The sequence below is a fragment of the Triticum dicoccoides genome, chromosome 3A (genome assembly GCF_002162155.2).
Source record: "Triticum dicoccoides isolate Atlit2015 ecotype Zavitan chromosome 3A, WEW_v2.0, whole genome shotgun sequence".
Lineage (NCBI taxonomy): Eukaryota > Viridiplantae > Streptophyta > Magnoliopsida > Poales > Poaceae > Triticum > Triticum dicoccoides.
This window is the reverse complement of record NC_041384.1, coordinates 67,997,253-68,003,689: the sequence shown is the minus strand read 5'-3', so window position 1 is coordinate 68,003,689 and position 6,437 is coordinate 67,997,253. Positions and strand designations below refer to the sequence as shown.

Sequence of the window (6,437 nt, the reverse complement as noted above, 5' to 3'; positions counted from 1 at the left end):
TTTTACCTCGACCATGAGGGCACGAACCTCGGTAAAATCACCATGTATTATCCCATCTAGAACATTCGGTCGCGCTCTCCACCCTACGGAGGCTACTCACAGATTTCATTACCGTCAACTGCATCAGCATGAGTAGTGGGCTATAAGAATTCGGATTGGTACACCTAGGCAACAAAACCTGAGAGGACGCATATGATGCCCACAGGTGCCTGGATGAATTTCCTGCAAAATTTAGTTGCCCTCCTCCGGAGAGATGCATCACGGAGAGATGGTAGTGAGACTGACCTCTTCGGATGGTTAGCTTGGAAAGTGAAGTAAAACGTTTGTAGATTTTTGTAGGTCTAGCATTATTGTTTTTATATATTATACTCCAAAATTTTCCTTTTCTCAACGGGATACACGTTTGAAAGTTTGACCGGCCAAACGGTGTAACCAGGTCTTGCATCGCTAGGACCATTTTCAAGCCGAAATCGGTTATCATGTGCAGTGTTGCCTTCTCCTTTGGCACGATTCTGGGGCATGTGCATTGCATAACACACGTGCGAGGATCACAGGCTAGGGGTGGAGACTGACGTCGATGGTTTTGGTTGCGGTGACAGTACACTCCTACTTACTACCCGTTTAATTTTATCCAGAGCACATGACCAAAACTAAATAAGGGCTCTAACAAAATACTCCAGTGAGTGTTAATCCATGAGGGTTCGTGACATTCACGCATGTCACGTCTAGAGAAACGCGCAGGCAAGGATCTTTTGCTGAGATCTTCCCCTTCGTTTGTGTGGTTAGAGTGGACAAAATTACTGTTCTGACCCTTAAGGTAAACTAAATCCCGATTTGACCTCGTTCCAAAAAAAAATTCGTTTCTGACCTTTTTCGGTGACGCCAAGGTCCCTGGCGTCTGGGTTACGAAGCATACGCCACGGTCCCTGGCGTCTGGCCCCTGGCCCGCACTGCCCGCCTGCCCGTTGACCTGCTGACGTGGCAAAGGGGCCAGACGCCAGGGTCCCTGGCGTCTGGCCCCGGTAAGTGGATAACCGCGCGGGCCAGCCCACCCATCCCCATCTTTCTCCTGGCGGCGCACGACGAACAGAGGGCTCTGTTCTTCGCCCCTTCTCTCCCTCCCACCACCATCCCCCTTGATCTACTCCATCAACCCCTCAAACTCACAGATCGGACCCCCCCAAGCTTCTTTGAGGTATTCTCCCCCATTCCCTCCAATTTTTTTTTTGTTTTCCCCTCTTTGGTTGGATGCATTATTCAACACTAGGTGATGTTAGATGAGTAGATGGTTTCTTATTTTTAGAAAATTTTGTGTAGTTGATAGATGATTAGGTATGCAGTAGATGATGTGTAGTTGAACATGTAGGTAAAATCAATTCGGTTTTGTGTATATGTTGTCCATAGGATTTTTTTTTTGAATTAAGAGGGGTGATGAATATATGATTTGTGTATGTAAAATAGACTTTGGCATACTATATTTGGTTTGATAGATGATGTGTGTATGTGTAGATAATCCTATTGTTGGCAAAAAAATTTATGCAAAAGAGATGATGAAATTTTCTTATTGTGTGTGACATGATTTGTTCAATAGAATGGCGGATGATGATAATGAAATATATTTGATGGTGAAATTTGGTACTCTAGATGATATGTTTGCATATGTAGAAGAAAGAAATGATGTGGTTATGTTTGAGAAGAATGGTGTTTTCATATGGAATAAACTTGGAGAAGGAAATTGTTTGATATTGTTCATGTATTCATAGATGTTTGTGAATTTTTTTTGTAGGATGGCGGATGGTGATGGACCTTGGTATGACGGATTAATCGATGAGTGGGATAAGGAGCATCGTGCTCGTGCCATTGAAAATGGACAGGTAAGAAGCAAGACTGGGTCAATTTTCGTTGTTTCTCATTTGTGTTCTTGTATTGATTATTAAAACATCACTTTATTTGCAGGTTGTAGTTGCTATGCGCATGAGGGGTCATTCCGCTGATGACTTTGATTACGACCCGCGGTATGAGCCTTACATTCGGAGATTGGGTCTTCTCCCATTCGTGTTGCAGTTTAAGCGACGCGCTCCGCCGGTGAACCACGCGGCGCTGACCGCACTTGTGGATCGTTGGAGGCCGGAGACTCACTCCTTCCACCTTCCATGTGGGGAGATGACGATGACCCTACAGGACATGGCTATGATAAGCGGCCTTCCTATCAATGGACAAGCTGTTACCGGTCGTGTCAGCGTGGGTAATTGGCGAGAACGGACTGCCGATTTAATTGGCGTTCAGCCCGAGGGCCCTCAGGAAGGCAAGGCCGATACAGCGAAAGTGAGGCATTCTTGGCTAAAACTGGTCAGAGGAAACACCAACCCGTGCCCTCAGGATGCCAATAACGTGGTTGTGCAGCAGTACGCGCGGGCCTATCTTTGGTATGTACTAACCAAGGTAGTCTTCTCAGATGCAACCGGGAACTCAGCCCTCTGGATGTTCTTGGAGCCACTTAATAACTGGGATACCCAGTATAGCTGGGGTTCGGCCGCACTAGCATACTTGTATCGTCAGGTAAGAGATATTTGCAACCAATTATTTTGCATTTGTCATGCGCCTCCATATCTAACATGTTTGTTTGATTGCAGCTTGACTTGGCGTGTCGGAGGAAGGGAGGTACATCCTCATTGTCTGGGTTTGTTTGGAGCCTATCCGTGTGGATGTGGGAGCGGATCCCGGTTGGACGGCCCGATTTGAAGAACCCCCTCATGGCAAACCCACGGGGTAATCATGACGGGTTGCATGATGATGATCCATATCGGCGCCCTACGCTTGCTTACTATTGGGAACAAGTGACAGTGTACACAGGAAGCTCGCATGTGCGATACAAGTGCTATATGAACGAGCTGGACACCTTGACTGTTGAGCAGGTTATGAGAAGTTCGATGAGATAAAATTTAGTCAAGAATGAAACTTATGTATGTAGCTAACAATGTATCTCTTTGTTTTGCAGGTACATTGGTTGCCTTATGTGGAAGATCATGACTTTGATCTTAATGAGATGTGCACGCGTGATAGCCATCTTTGGCGGGCGAGGTGCCCAATGATATGCTTCTTCGCAGTCGAGTGGCACTTTGTAGACCGTGTGGCAAGACAATTTGGAAAAAGACAAGGTATTCCAATTGAGGAGAGCAAGGAGGAAATGCTATCTCTGCATCGGTAAGCAAGCATGCCTTGAGTATGTAGTAGAGCATTGAATAAGTCAGTGTTTGCTAATGCTTTGTCCCGTGCATCATTTGTAGGTTCGATCGAAGGAACAATCAGGATATATCGGATTGGGCAAACAAACACCGTGCGTGGATAGAAATTTGGAATCAAAGAGACACGTTAGTGCAATCAGAGAATAGACCTCAGAATCAGTCAGCATATCAGAAGTATCAAGTGTGGTATGCGGATCGTTACCGGTTAAAGCTGAAGCCAGGTTGGACTCACGAGGAGTGGTCGGAGTTGGTGTCTGAAGACCCGGAGACTGCAGAAGGTTATCATACCTTCAACACGGCTGTGAGAGACACCAGAGGGGCTCATGTTGACTACGCACCGATGCATGACGAAATGGTAGTCTGTTTGACCTATTCTAACATACTTGCATCATGTTGTCTTCTTTCAAATACATAAGTTTGGTGTGTTCATGAATTGCAGGGCAGAGAGTTGCTTCTGTGCGTCAACGATGCCAATGTTGCACTGAGTCATCCACCTGGTGGTGCATTATCTGAGAGGACTCTTAGGAGCACGATGGAGGTTAGTCGCAATATATTATAAAAGTTTTTTTCGCGGATTAGTTATTTGGATCTCATATCATAGCATCTTTTGTGTTGTCGCAGAAGTTCAAGAAGCGGTTCCATAAGATGGCAGCTATGCTTTCTTGCCATGATGCTAAGTCCAGTGACGTGTATGCACCAGGTAGCCGCGCCGCCAGAGCTAATAAACGGCGTTATGTCCAGAACGAAGAGGACATAGAGGAGGAGGTCAATGAAGAGGAGCCAGCACATCAAGAGGAGCCAACACATCATGATGAGCATGAGTATGATGCAACACATCAAGAGGATCATGAGTATGATGTTGATGCTCCACAACCATCACAGGTTACACAACCGACACAAGGCAATGCCCGCTCTAGAAAAGGCAAAGCCATAGCTAAGACACCGGGCAAGAAAGGTAGAAAGAAGACATGGAACACTCAATTCCATAGTCCGGAGTATCCTCATCAATTTATGCCTGCGGGAATGCAAAGATATAAGTCCAACATTGATGCAGAGGCGGAGGAGGCTAGCGAAGAGGAGGAGCATGAGGCTAGCGAAGAGGAGGAGCATACACTTGCAGATATAGTGAAGAGAGGAAGGAAGAAGTGAGCTTGTTGTAGTTTGTTTCAATGAGCTTGTTCTAGTTTGTTTCGACGAACCTGGTGTAGTCTCTTTCCATGAACTTGTTGTCGTTTCTTTCCATGAACTTGTTGCCGTTCGAATTAAGTTGTACCGGATTCGTGAAGTTGCTATGAATGTTTGACATGAATGAATGATGTGATTTATGGTAATTGTTGTTTCCTGTGATTTAGTCATTTAAATGAATGTTTATATGAATGTTTGACATGAATGATGAAATCTGTATTTAGTCATTTATATGCACAGGGAGCCAGACGCCAGGATCCTTGGCGTCTGGCTGTATGTCAGGGGACCAGACGCCAGGGTCCTTGGCGTCTGGATGTATGTTAGGGGACCAAACGCCAGGGTCCTTGGCGTCTGGTCCTGGTGCAGACAATACTTTCTTTTTCACTTGTAGTTTTGTCTTTTCACTTGTAGTTTCGAATAACATACATACATAAGCATTGCATAGTCTTTTCATAACACTATAGTTGACAAATGACAAACATAGTTCAAATTACAAACTTAGTTCATGACCACGATGGTCTACGATACAATGCAAATTACAAACATAGTTCAAATTACACAAATAGTCTCGAATGACATAAGTAGTTCATGACCACGATGGTTGAAACGACATGAACATCACATATAACTCGGTTTCCTGTAGCAATGCAAGTCAACAACCCTTTTCCATTTCCATTCTTCCAGCATTTCTTGAATCTTGTCATCATCAGTTATGTCAACCAATTTTCTTTCCCCGGGGCCATCTGACTTCCTCCTGCTGACGTAGTACACAAAATCCTCTTCCTTCAACCCTTGCTTCAACATGAATTTAGTCTTCAACCAATCGAAAGTGAGGTCCACTTGACTAACTTGCACAATACATGGAGACAAGCCATGCACATGAACAACAGGGCTAAGCACCCACTGAGTTTCGTTAGCCATCTACAGCACACAAATCTCTTAGTAGCTAACCTATGATACATTAAACCACGAGGAAAATAAACTAGGGTTTTCACAAAAGTATGATAAATTAAACCAACCAAAAAATGGGGGTGGAGTTGATTTACCTTCTAGTCTCGAAATCCTGAAGATCCAACGGTGAAACCGTACCGATTTGTGAGAGATCTGAGGGGGGGGGGGTTAGGGTGCTGGACGAGGGAGTGACGTTGGCAGGGCTAGAGGTGAGAGTGGGTGGATATGAGTGAAATGAGAGGGGTAGAGGTGGAGATGAATGGATGAGAGGGGTAGAGGTGGGCCCAAAATCTTATCCACTCGAATCTTATCCATTAGACAAGAATGCTTTCTGGACACCAGACGCCAGTGACCTTGGCGTCTGGGTGTCCATCAGACACCCCAGACGGCCTGTCTGGTCACCTGCGCGAGCAAAGCAAGCCAGACGCCAGGGACCCTGGCGTCTGGATCTGGGAGGCAGATGCCAGTGACCTTGGCGTCTGGGTGTCCATCAGACACACCGGACGGCCTGTCTGGTCACCTGCGTGAGCAAAGCAAGCCAGACGCCAGGGACCCTGGCGTCTGGGTGTGGGAGGCAGACGCCAGGGACCCTGGCGTCTGGGTGTCCATCAGACACACCAGACAGCCTGTCTGGTCACCTGCGTGAGCAAAGCAAGCCAGACGCCAGGGACCCTGGCGTCTGGGTGTCCATCAGACACACCAGACGGCCTGTCTGGTCACCTGCGTGAGCAAAGCAAGCCAGACGCCAGGGACCCTGGCGTCTGGATCTGGGAGGCAGACGCCAGGGACCCTGGCGTCTGGGTGTGGGCCTGGTGTTTTTGCACACAGCTTGTTAAAGTTTTTGCTTAGCAACAACTAGCAAACATTGTTAAATATGAACAAAGCATGCTACTCTCAACCAAAAATATGAACAAAGCATATCAACTAGTCTCGAATGACGAACATAGTTTGCACATAATCTCAAATAGTCTCGAATGACAGAAATAGTTCATGACCACACAAGGTCTCGAATAATAAGTTCATACATTAAACAAAGTCTCGACAGTTCATCATCGA

General features: G+C 46.1%; 1 long non-coding RNA gene across 1 annotated transcript; it reads left to right on the top strand.

Annotated features, from left to right (window-relative positions):
- Positions 1-3,414: 3,414 nt before the first annotated feature.
- LOC119271246 lies at positions 3,415-3,911 on the top strand. The gene is made up of 3 exons (XR_005134457.1): positions 3,415-3,600; positions 3,685-3,783; positions 3,867-3,911. It is a non-coding gene; the product is annotated as an uncharacterized LOC119271246 (long non-coding RNA).
- Positions 3,912-6,437: the final 2,526 nt, after the last annotated feature.